General features: G+C 42.2%; 2 long non-coding RNA genes across 5 annotated transcripts; one reads left to right on the top strand and one right to left on the bottom strand.

The window, feature by feature from the left end:
• Positions 1-765: 765 nt before the first annotated feature.
• On the bottom strand, positions 766-8,853 carry LOC141569008 (uncharacterized). 4 transcript variants are annotated; one of them, XR_012492379.1, is made up of 5 exons: positions 8,715-8,853; positions 6,298-6,395; positions 4,809-4,988; positions 1,245-3,340; positions 766-1,190 (listed from the first exon to the last, which is right to left on the bottom strand). It is a non-coding gene; the product is annotated as an uncharacterized LOC141569008 (long non-coding RNA). The 4 variants fall into 4 exon arrangements; XR_012492378.1 differs by having other exon boundaries at positions 766-3,340; XR_012492380.1 differs by having other exon boundaries at positions 766-3,011.
• On the top strand, positions 8,745-12,892 carry LOC141569009 (uncharacterized). Its single transcript, XR_012492382.1, has 2 exons — positions 8,745-8,882; positions 9,367-12,892. It is a non-coding gene; the product is annotated as an uncharacterized LOC141569009 (long non-coding RNA).
• The last annotated feature ends 27 nt before the right edge of the window (positions 12,893-12,919 follow it).

The raw sequence follows: 12,919 nt of genomic DNA, 5'->3' as shown, positions 1-12,919 counted from the left end.
GGAAGAGGGGGCAAAATTTAGGGAAGCAGGCAGTTATGGACCAAGTCCTGACCACTTCTGGTCAATTGCTGCAGGCGTGGTGCGTCAGAGTTCTGTTTTCATACATGCTCTGGCTAGTGTCCCTTTGTATATTCAGTCTCAACCTCAAAACTTCTAGAGGAAAACAAAGGAGAAAATATTTTTACCTTGGGTTCAGCAAATGTATTTTAGAGATGATACTAAATGCACAATATATAAAAGAAAAAATTAGTATATTGGACCTTGAGAAGGTCTTCTTACTGAAACACACTGTTAAGAGAATGAAAATACAAGCCCCTGACTGGACAAAATATTTGCAAATGATATACCTGATAAAGAACTTGTATCTATCTAATTTCTGTATAGAACTCTTGAAAGGCAATAAAAACAACCAACCCAATTTAAAAATGGATAAAAGATTTGAACAGATCCTTCACCAAAGAAGGTATACAGATAGCAAATAAGTATTTGAAATGATGTTCAACATCATTGGTCATTAGAGAAACGCCAAATTAAAACTTCAGTGAGATAACACTACATACCTATTAAAATGGCTGGAAGGACTCACCATACGAGGTGTCGGTGAGGATGTGAAGGAAAGGAACTCGCACGCACTCCTGGTAGGAACATACAGTACAACCATGTCGGGGAAGAGTTTGGTAGTTTCATACACTTACTATATGACCCAGACATTCCACTGCTAAGTATTGACCCAAGAGAAATGAAAACACATGTCCATACAGAGAGTTGTACAAGAATGTTCATTACACTTTTATTTGTAAAAGCCATAAACTACTAACACCCAAATACCCATCAACAGAAACAGATTTTCATTATCCATACAATGGGTACTACTCAGCAAAAAAAAATAAGAAGAAGAAGAAGAAAACTGACTCTGGGTGGTGAACACACAATGTTATATATTGATGATGAATTACAGAATTGTACACCTGAAATGTCATTTTACCAACTGTATGCCTGAAATGTCACTTTACCTATTGTATACCTGAAATGTCACTTTACCAACTGTACGCCTGAAATGTCACTTTACCTAGTGTACGCCTGAAATGTCACTTTACCAACTGTACACCTGAAATGTCACTTTACCAACTGTACACCTGAAATATCACTACTAACTGTACACCTGAAATGTCACTTTACCAACTGTACACCTCAAATGTCACTTTACCAACTGTACACCTGAAATATCACTACTAACTGTACACCTGAAATGTCACTTTACTAACACTTGTCACCCAGTAAACTTAAAAAAACAAAAGAAAATTTTATCCACATGAATGAATCTCAAAATAATTATTCTGAGTAAATGAAACTAGACAAAAAAAAGAGTACATACTGTATGATTCCATTAGTATAAAATTCTAGAAAATGCAAACTTTTGTATTGTGACCAAAACCCAATCATTCATTCTTTAGGGATGGGAGCAAAGAATGGAGGTGTGAGATGGAGGGATTACAAGAGGGCTTTAGGGGGTGATATACACGAGTATATGTTCACTATCTTGATTGCAGTGATGCTTTCACATGTCAAAGTACATCAAATTGCATACTTTAAGTATATGCAGTTTATTGTCTGTCAAAAATACCCCATAAAGCTATTAGAAAGTACACAGATGATTGTGAAAAAATAAGTAAAAAATCTTTTAATATAATGAGCTCAATAATTTGCTAGGAGTGTAAATTTGTGCCTATTATTACTGACTTTTTACCATAGAAACTAAATGTATGATAGAATTAGTGTTATAGAGACCCAAATTCTGCATACTCCAAATGGAGACTTTGGTGTGCCCCCACATTCATTTGATAATAACCACCACCCCATCCTGCCCTTTCCCTTGCATAGAGGAAATTTATACTTCTCAGGCCTGCCAAGTCCCTTCTCAGTGGAAATTAGTGCTTGGTGTGGAAAAAAGCAGGCCCTCCTAACTGCCAGTGAAAATGCCATCAGTAAAATAAGAGAAAATGCTCTCTTTCTTACGGGTGCATAAAAACAGAAAGAATTCCATTTCATAAAGTTGCCCTTGTAGATTTTTTTTCTAGCAAAGGACTCCTCAACACACCTGGCCTTCAGAGACTGTTGCTCGGCCTGGGAAGTGTCTATTAGCCTTGACAGATACTAGAACGATGAATGTGCTAAGTTCCGTGTCAGGGTATCATGGTGGGTGAATTCAGAGTCTATATGTAAATGAAGATCAGCACATTTACAATCATACACTTGTCTAATACAGACCCCCTTCCTGGAAAGTTGTATTTGTGACTGTCTTTTGTACTAGAAGAGGCTTCAAGATTATTTAGAAAAAGTCCCATTTGAGACATCAAGCCTTCAAAGCTTGAAAGTTTTTCCCTGTGTATTGGAACCTTTAAACACATTCCATATTAGTTTATTGCCAAAGTAGCTATATTCAAATTGGAAACACTCTTCCATCCATAAAAAGTTCTTGAATTTTTGTCAGAAGAACCTCAGTGGGCTCTATCACCATCTCTTATCCTTTTAGGCTTAAAGGAAAAATAATAATTTGCTAATAGGTGAAATATATTTCCCTAAAAATAGAGTGAGAGATTTTGTTCCATCAAAGTATAAACCAAGAAGTTTGGGGAAATAAATGGAGTGAGACTTTCAAAGTATGAACAAAACCAAAAATCATTTAATAAAAAATTGAGAACTCAGATGAACCAACGTAGAAGGGAAAAAAAATCAGAAAATTTACCAAAGTAATTTTAGGAGCATTGGTGTTAGAAGTTTTTTGTTAGTTTGTTTGTGGGAACAGGACTTTATTGGGTAACAGTGTGTATTTTTCCAGGATTTTTTCCAAGTTGTCCTTTCAATGTTAGTTGTGGAGGGTGCCGTTCAGCTTCAAGTTGTCCTTTCAATCTTAGTTGTGGAGGGCGTAGCTCAGCTTCAGGTCCAGTTGCCGTTGCTAGTTGCAGGGCGCACAGCTCACCACCATCCCTTGTGGGAGTCGAACCGGCAACCTTGTGGTTGAGAACAGGAATTCCAATGAACTGAGCCATCCGGGAGCTCAGTGGCAGCTCAGCTCAAGGTGCCATGTTCAATCATTAGTTGCAGGAGGTGCTGCCCACCATCTCTGGCAGGAAATCGAACTGGCAACCTTGTGGTTGAGAGCCCACTGGCCCATGTGGGAATCGAACCGGCAGCCTTTGGAGTTGGGAGCACGGAGCTCCAACTGCCTGAGCCACTGGGCCGGCCCCAGAAATTTTTTAACTCTTCAAAATATACAATTCCTAGAGTTCCAAGATGGTGATTTGGCACTAACTCCTGGCTCCTCCCACCAAGAACTACCCTGGAGGAAGTATAGAGAGAAACATGGATACTAGATTAGAACAGGAAGTCTGCAAGCAACCCTGGGAGAAGGCTATTTTGAACCTAAGAGGGGGAGGGGGAAAGGGAGAGGGAGAGAGAATATGAAAATAGAGGTAGCTACAGCGTGAGGCAGAGGAGCCTAAAATAATTGTGGAAGATAATTAAGGAGGCAAAAAGATAGATGCTAGATAGATACATAGATAGATAAGATAGATGATAGTTATACTCTGCCTCTTCTAGCCTACCTCAGACACACAATTGCTGATGGCTATAGTGCAGAAGTCCACAGACATAAAATCGGGGCAGCTAGGATGATGACTTAGGGATTGTCTAGCTTCAGTCATTTATTACTGTACCCTCCTTCCTCCAACACTCACGGCCAATGATTTAGCCTATAGAAAGTGCCTCCCCTAAACTGATGACTTTTGGGGTGTTGAAGGTAAAGCCCTGACCTGAAGAATTGCTTTCCTTAGGAGAGTGATATTAAACTGAAGTGTCTAAACATGGTTTTCCACACTAGCACTCATTTCCTCCACTCCCTTTGAGTCCATCTGGCTGACATCAACTAGGGTCTGGCTTTTGGCACTGCCCCCCCACAGAGCATCTGGTCCCTGCAGGGAATCTGAGCTCACACACCAAAATAACAGCACAGCCTTGTACCAAAATCAACAAAATGGCTTAGATGTCATTGGAGGCAGACTTAGAATAGTTGGACCAAGCATTTAAAATAAATGTAATAAATATGCTGAAAGAGATGAGAAGATATGAGAAATATGAAATGGGAATGAAAATAATAAGAAACAAATAGAACCATTAAGTATGAAAAATATAAAAAATATAACAGATGAAATAAAGAATCCAGGAGATGAAATAAAGCATAGAATAAATAAAGGTAACATATTGATTCCGGGGTTAGAGTATGAGATTGAGGACCTCCCAGAAATAAGTAGGAAAGGATAAAAATTGAAAATATAAAAGAAAATTAAGGGATATACGTAGAGAACAGATATAGAAGAATCATTCAAATAATGAGTTCCAGATGGGAAAAAAATTTTTTTTTAAAGAAAAAGCAAGCCACTCCCACATAGTCCTACTTTTCCTTTTCTAAAAAAAAAAAAAAGGCAGGATATTAGTGGAAAATTCCAATAATGTATGTCATTTAATTAATAATAGTATCCAATGTTAATGTTCTATTCTTAATCATTGTACTATGGTTTTATAAGATGCTCATGTTAGGGGAAGCAGAGTGATGGATACAAAGAGCTTTGTACCATTTTGACAACTCTGTCTAAATTCTCTGTTTAAAGTAAAAAAGGTTTTAAAAATTCAGTTACAGACATTTTCTAGTTTTTAAGTTTTCTCTTATGGTAAACTTACACTGTTAATGTTCCAGTTTTTGAAAATACTGGAAAAATAGCAAAAACGGGGGCGGGGGGACATAGACTTACCACCCAAAGACTGTTGGCATTGTGATGTAATCCATCTGGTCTTTTTTTATACAAAAATTTTTTTTGCAAATCGACAATTAAATAGTAGTAGATTTCAAAAATATTTCTTTTTACTACTTATAGAAAAGAAGACTAAGATATCACAGCAAAGATATCTCTGCTTCTTCACCGCACATTGTCCTAAAGTGAGAACGAGAAATAAAATATCAATAATGCAGACCTCAGTATTTGTGAAAAAAAGAGCTAAGGACTAAAGGCTGGAAAATCATCCCCCGAAGGAAAGCAACTCTAGGGGCGAAAGGAGGAGAATCAATGGCTACTGTACTTGTTTGGAACAACCAGACTGAAGGGCAGAGGTGGACTTTAGGAGTTTCTTTATCCTGGGATTGACAGCAAGAACTGGCAAAGGAGACGCCATTTTAACAATCACTCCTCAGGACTGAAAAACATCTGTGAATAACAAACAGCTCTACTGCTGCCAATATCTAGCCTCTGAAAAGAGGGAAGCTACATCAATTCTCGTAACAGTTATATTCTAAAATCCGTGTCATATTTACTGTAAATCAGGGAAACTTTCATGCCCCAAACAATGCTCTGGCCCTATTCCCACACTATACTCCTGCAAACAGCTGGATCCAGGATATAAGGATCTAACCCTGGGGAAAAGAAAAAAAAAATGCTGGATGCAAGGGCAGGGAGTGTCCAGGATGACAGCTGAGGAGTGGGCCTAGAGACCAAGTCTGGATCCCAGGGCAGAGAGCTCAGGGGAATATATCCTGAGGACACAAAATAGTTCATTGATGGTATACTTAATGTGTTTGATTAACAATGAGTGTCCTTGTAGGAGGCAGAGGATTTGGAGATGAATTAGTATTTGATACATAAGAAACAAAACAAACAAAAAGTCAGATTAGTATAAATCCTGAGCAAAGCAGAAAATTTTACAGGAAATAAAATGCACTCAGAGTACATCACCTAGCAGAGCTGTGACTAGTCATGCCAAGATAAACACTGAATATTGTTCTAACCGGTATGACCACATTAGCAGGAGGTGGGGAGGGGAAGACAGCGAGGGAGTGTACTTGAACTAAATCTCCTAGGAGTAAGTAGATAATACCTATTTAAAACCAAAACTGCACTATTAGGAAACAGAGAGGTATATACCAAAAGAGATACCAAGTCGTTGCTTCTGGGGCGCAGGAAGAGGAGGGGGCCAGGGGATTGCTGATTTTATACTATGCCTTATAGAACTATTTTACTTCCAATACTGTGTGCATATACAACTCTGATTTTCAAAATCTATAAGAATTCTTATTATAATTATCTGGAAAGTAGTCGGCAATGTGTGTGTCTCCTATTACCATGTTTCTCCTCCCGCCCCATATAACTGGGTGTCTGATACAATCTGTGTTTCATAGTCCCATATTCTTGGCATTCCTGTACATATAAAACACCACACACTCTGCAGTCCACAGAATAATAATCCCACCTTGACTTTCTCCTTGCATCTTCTAAGTTTTTTGGGTCTTGCATTTTTCTTCAAAGCAATTAGTGAAACTGCAGTGCTTGGCTCTGAAAATTACAGAACTGTGTAGCAAAAAAAAAGAAAAGAAACAAACAAACAAACAAGGAGGAAGGAAGGGAGAAGGAAAGAAAGAAAGAAAGAAAGAAAGAAAGAAAGAAAGAAAGAAAGAAAGAAAGAAAGAAAGAAAGAAAGAAAGAAAACCTCAGTAAGATAAGCAGATAATGTCCCTCTGTCCCTTTCCAAAGGCTATTTCTGGCAAAGGAGAATTGTAGAAACACCTGGACTTCAGAAGCTGTTATCCTGATGGGTTGTTTAACTAAGTGATGTGCTGCTCTGATAACATTTAAATTGACACCTTTTTCCTAGAAGGAAATTTGTTTTTTCAAACCAGAAGGAAAAAGTTCTTCCCTGTTCTCCCGCATGCATGGAGATAATAAAACCTATGTTCCTGCTCAATTTCTTCAGAGTTTGGGAGTTTGTGTTTCATTTCGATGAACATTTCTTACTGAGGAACTGCCACTGTTAAGTCCTGGAATCGTCCACCCTTCAGACAGAGGACACACACGATAATGCAAGTCACACAGCGAGGTTTATTTCCAGCTAGCTGGGGTCCCAGTCTCTGCCCGATGCAGCGGGTTTTAACAAGGACCCCAAACCCTTAAAGCTAAGGGTTTTTATAGCGTTTCTAAGGCACTCAGTAATTTTCCATAGTCTTAGGGAGTACAAGATAAACTACAGGACCTACACAGCTTCAAAGAGTATAAGATAAGCTACAGGACTTCTGGTCTCTGTGCTGCAACTGCCCACATCCTGGAATTTACAATTAGATTGTTTTAAGCTAAGGGCTGTTAACCCTGACCTTAAAGTAGCAGTTCTCATGCTAACGGTCTCTTACACCACCACTCTTGGGGGCTGACCTTCCCTACTGGCCTGGCACCTGGGATTATTATTACTCCATTCCCAAGAAATCTTCCAGTATCAGTTCCCCATCGCCAGCAGGCACACGCTCTCCACTGCCACCTGCAGGTGGCACCAGCTCTGCCAGTGGCAGCTGCTCCTCCATTCTTTCCTATGACCTCTGTTATCCCCCTATTTTTTAAATGTTAAAATATTATTTACAAAGTTTCTGTTGTACAGAAAGCAAAAATGGTGTTACAACCTCAGTGTAACTGGTAGCCATGGATAATTATGACACATTCACCAAACACAAGTATCCACACTACAGCAAGAAGCTTACATGAAAACCTGCCAGCAAAATTTGGTGGGGTGAAGTCCCCAAACTCGGTGGAAGGCAAAACGTCACAGGAACTATGCCCTTTGGGTGATGAGTGGGTGCCCTGTGGTCTGTATCACAGCCCCGGCACCTAGTTTTATTTTTTTAACAGCTACCAACTCCATAAGAGCAGCCCAATCGGTCCTGAACAAGCCTAGGGCTCTCCCTTCTCAGGCCCCAGGGACGTTCTCAGTCCACCTTTCAGCACACCCTGCCCTACAGGATTCCTTTCTAGCTCACACACCCATCACCGAGAGGAAATCTCTTTTCACACAGGCCTCAGCGCCTGGGACTGATACCCCACAGGAGTGGGCTTAATATTTGTAATGGGATACACTGGGCGCTGTGGGCTAGACCCAGACCTGCCCACCACATCCAAAGGCTGTTAACTCTATGAAGACTTCCAAGACAGCTGGCTCACAGACATCATCCAGAACACAAGCCTTTTAAAAATAATCTCAGGGGCCAGCCTGGTGGCTCAGGTGGTTGGAGCTCCATGCTCCTAACTCCGAAGGCTGCCGGTTCGATTCCCACATGGGCCAGTGGGCTCTCAACCACAAGGTTGCCAGTTCAACTCCTTGGGTCCCACAAGGGATGGTGGGCTGTGCCCCCTGCAACTAGCAATGGCAACTGGACCTAGAGCTGAGCTGCGCCCTCCACAACTAAGACTGAAAGGACAACAACTTGACTTGGAGAAAAGTCCTGGAAGTATACACTGTTCCCCAATCAAGTCCTGTTCCCTTTCCCCAATAAAATCTTAAAAAATAATAATAATAATCTCAGGAACCTGTTCGTACCAGAGACCCAAAACTCATCTACCTCGCGTGGATCCCAGAACCTTAGCTCATAGTGTGACCGTTTCCTCTGAAATGTTTCATGTTTTATGAAAGATTTTATGAACCAGGAGGAAATCTATTACCTTGGTATTTCGATGGATTAGGTTTTGGACTTCAATAGTAAGAAGGAAACAGCCCACAGATCTCAGAATCCCAAAGATTCTGCCAGGGTGTCATATTGGCAGAACTACACAGAAAAGGGAGGTGACAGATGTATCCTCCATCCTATGGCATTTGGTATTTTACCGGATTGGGAGTTTTCCTGATCTCACCTCCTATACGTTAGAAAATCCAGGAGTGACGTCAGCACCATGGCGGCGTAAGTAAACCTCCAGGTTTCTCCCCTTGAAGCCACAAGTTGGACAGCTATAGCTCAAGAAAGGACTCTCCGCTGAACACACAAACAGGTCCGATAGATCCGAGCACCGAGACATCCAGAGGTAGGCATATCTGAGGGCACAGGGGAGAGGGAAGGACAGAGACGGGAGCTACAGACACAGTCGGACACGGGTGGCACTTACCGGGGACCCGGCCCGGCGACAGCGGTGAAGAGTCGGGGTGAAATCCCCCACTGTGCTGACCGTGGGGTGGAGGTAGGAGTCCGCCCTGAGTGGCCGGTACACACTGAGGCTGAACCCAGGATCAGAGACAGGGGAGCGGTGAGGAGCGTGGCGGGAATCGACCAGCCGCCATCACCGAGCGGACAAAGCCGCAAAGGCGGGAATTGCAGCCCCACCCTTCCCCCTCCGGTGGCCCCTCCGCGCGGCATCGCGGGCCGCACTCTGCGGATCGCAAAGGGGCAGAAGCCACATTCAAGCCTGTGTGGTCTGTGCTCACTGCGGTTAAACCCACCGAGAGGAACTAAGCCATAGACCCTAAAGCCGGTCTCCTTCCTGCCCTCCCCTTCTCTACCCATCCTGACAGCCCGAGCGAGACAGCTCCAGCGGCGCAGAAAGCATGGCCGGCTGGCGGCTTCTGGTTACAGGAAAGCGGCCCGGGAACACAGAGGCCAGGAGACCCATCACCTGCCTCAACCCACCAGGGAACAGTACCCTGAGCCCAAGGGGAGGACGCCCACCTCCTCGGGGAATACAGGCACTTCCCACCGCTGAGGGAACAGCGCCCCACAGAGATCCCGGAGGTACCCGCGTTGCAGGTAAGAACACAAAGTATTGCGCGATAGCACCACCTACAGGAAAACAAAGGAAAGACTTCTACGTACCAACCTGCTAAACAAAAGAATCACACTCAAAAAAAAGAAAGAAAATTTCATTTCCTCAAATAACCTCAAATATCATGAATAACCAAGGTAAGAAGGAAGTACAGAAAGAAAATGAAAAATCTCCAGAAAGTAAACTTAAAGACATCGAAGACTGTGAGTTAAATGACAGAGAATTGAAGATTGCTGTTCTGAAAAAACTCAACGAGGTGCAAGAATACTTCGACAGGCAATTCAATGACCTCAAGAATAGAATCATTGAACACTATGAGTACCTTTTCAAAGAGATTGAAACTATAAAAAAGAACCAAATAGAAATTCTGGAGCTGAATAACTCGATAAAAGAGATGAAGGATGAACCAGAAAGCTTAAGAAACAGAGCAGAGCGGATCGAGGAAAAAACGAGTGATACTGGTGATAGAAATTTAGAAATGACTCAGGTAGAAGAAGAGAGAAAATTGAGAGCAAAAAAAAGAGGAAGAACTCCACAAGAACGATCTAACTCCACTAGAAAGAACACTATAAGAATAATAGGTGTGAGATCCCAGCCCAGAGTCCGGTTTAAGTTCGTCATCCACCTGTAGCGCAGGTACACCTGCAGCTCCTGTTCTGGCCTCAGCCTGCTGCTCTCAGAACCTGGGGAGGAGACACGTCCAGGAGCTCTAGGGACCTGCGCCTGACTCTGGGTCCTTGGACCTGTGGGTGCAAAGAGCCCTTGGCAGGTCCCACTAGGCTGCCTCAGCTTTGCCTTAATCACTCCCAACGCCCTCCTCCCTTCTGCGTTCTCTGTGCTTCCGCGTGCACACAGGTGGTGACATCTGGCCTCGCTCCCTCCCCACTGGCCCTTACCCGCCAGGAGTTGCTCAGCCTTTTAGGACATCCTACTTATCTTTTGGGGTGGGAGGAATCTCCGCAGAGCGTGGAACCAGGATTAGGCCACGCCCTGTGGGAGGAGCTCACGGGGCAGCTCTGGTCCTCCTAACAGTGATCCTGAGTGGGGTATCCGGAGCGGACTAGACCCCTAGGAGGTGGGGAGATGCGAGTTTTCGAGGACCTGCACCAAGGAGCTGGAATAACCACCCAACCGGCTTAGGTGCCCACCAATCCGGCGTCTCCTGCGTACTCCCGCTGCGTCCGCTCCTTGTATCCAGCTGCAGGAGGCCACCCACCCAAGGGGCCACCGAGGTGCGGGCTCCAAGCAACGAGAGCACCTATTCCACGCAGTGATGCAGGCCTGGAAAGACGACAGCTGTGGCTATCGCAGGTGGACCCGCAGGCTTCCTCCATCCCCGTGCCCTCCCACCTCCGGCTCTTACGCTCTCCTGTAGACACCCGTGAGTCCTGTGGATAGTACGTAGCACTGTGGGGGATCCTGTAGAATCCAATCTGACTCCAAATGCCGCTCTGATGGGGTGCCCTCCGGCTACTCTGACCTTGGAACCTCCGGTGACCAGATGGTTCTCCATTTCACCACTACCAGCTCTCCTGCCCAGAACCCTTTAGTTTCCTAAACACACTGAGGCCAGGTGGCCACCATTCCTTGGATGAATTTGCAAATGTAAACTACTTTCTTGCCAGTCCCCTCAACTCCCAAGTGACCTGTTGAAGTACAGATCCAGGAATAAGGGGAGCTCATCCTGCTATGATATTGCATGCAACCTAAGGAACAGGGAATATCAAACATTAAAGGAAGGGAGCTAATTAATATTGGCTAGTCATATACTAAGAACCAGGTGCTTTAGATACATTATTTGATGTAATCCTCACATTCTAAGAGAAAGACGTTATTCACTTGTTAAATTAAGTCTTTAAAAACAGCATTATACAGAAAAGTGCACAAATAATAAGCTTGATGAAAGTGAACACACCCAGACCGAAAATTAGTTCTTTGTACCCTTCCCCAGGAGTACTATCTACTCCCTGCTTCCTATAAGTAAATAGTATCCTGACGGTTAATATCACAAACTTAGTTTTGTCTGGTTTTGAACCTATGTAAATGGAATCATTCACAATACGGTATATTCTATTAGGTGCAGCTTCCTTCATTGAACATTGTTTGTAAGTTACCTCCATATTGTATGTAGCGTCGTCTGTTCACTTACGTTGGCCTATCAACACCGACATATATATTTTCTATGGACATTGGGGTTATTTCCACTTAGGGCTATGATGAAATGTTCTCTCATTGTTGTATATGTTTTTTGGTGCACATAAGTACATGTTTCTGTTGGCTATGTACCGAGGAGTTGCTGGCCATGCATAGGTTCAATTTTAGTAGATACTGCCAAACACTTTTAGGGGATACCGCCAAATACATTTCCCTAAATGGCTATAGCAGTTTACATTCCCATCTGCAATGTATGAGTTTCAGTCATTCCACATTCCCACCAACACTTGGCTTTTGTCAGTGTTTTTAACATTAGCCATTCTGATGGGTCTGCTGTATCTTCTCATTTTATTTTATATTTTCCTGGTGACTAGTAAGATTGAGCACCTTTTATATACTTATTGGACTCTTATGAAGTACCTGTTCAAGCAGTTTGTTCCAACTTTATTCTTCAAGACAGTTTACTATTCCTGACTCTTTGTATTTTCATACCCATTTCAGAAACCACTTCAGTCTCTGTCCCCCGCAGTCTCAAAAGTTTGATTGATATTTCATGGAATCTATGTCAATTTGGGGAGAATTTACATCTGTGTAAGGTTGAGTCACCCAATCCATGAACATTATACTGTATCTCATTTATGTAGGTTTTATTTCTCTCAATATTTTATAGTTTTCTATAGTTTTATATCAAGTCCTTCAAAATCTTTCACATGATTTATTCCTAGGCTTTTGATATGTTATGTTATTATAAATGGCATTGTTATAAATGGCAATTAACTTTTAATTTCCTAATTGTTTGTTACAGGTATACAGAAACAGTTGATTTTTGTAACTTGATCTTGTATCTAAATTCACTTACTATTTCTAAGAGTTTATCTGTAGATTTTTTCAGATTGTGTACGTGGACAATCCTGTTGTGTGAATAATTTGAAAGTTTTCTTTCTTCGTTTTCAATCTTTATGTTTTTCATTTCCTTTTCTTGTGTCATTGCCCTAGCTAGAACCTCCAGTACAAAGCCAAATAGAATTGGTAATAGCAAGTATTGTCTTATTCTTAATCTCAGCGGGATCATTAAATGTGAGGTTGGCTGTAGATTTTAATACAGATAATCTTTATCAGACCAAGGAAGTCTCCTGTTTTTAGTTTACTGA

Source organism: Rhinolophus sinicus, linkage group LG15, assembly GCF_036562045.2.
Source record: "Rhinolophus sinicus isolate RSC01 linkage group LG15, ASM3656204v1, whole genome shotgun sequence".
Classification (NCBI taxonomy): Eukaryota; Metazoa; Chordata; class Mammalia; order Chiroptera; family Rhinolophidae; genus Rhinolophus; species Rhinolophus sinicus.
This window is presented reverse-complemented; position numbering and strand designations above follow the sequence as displayed.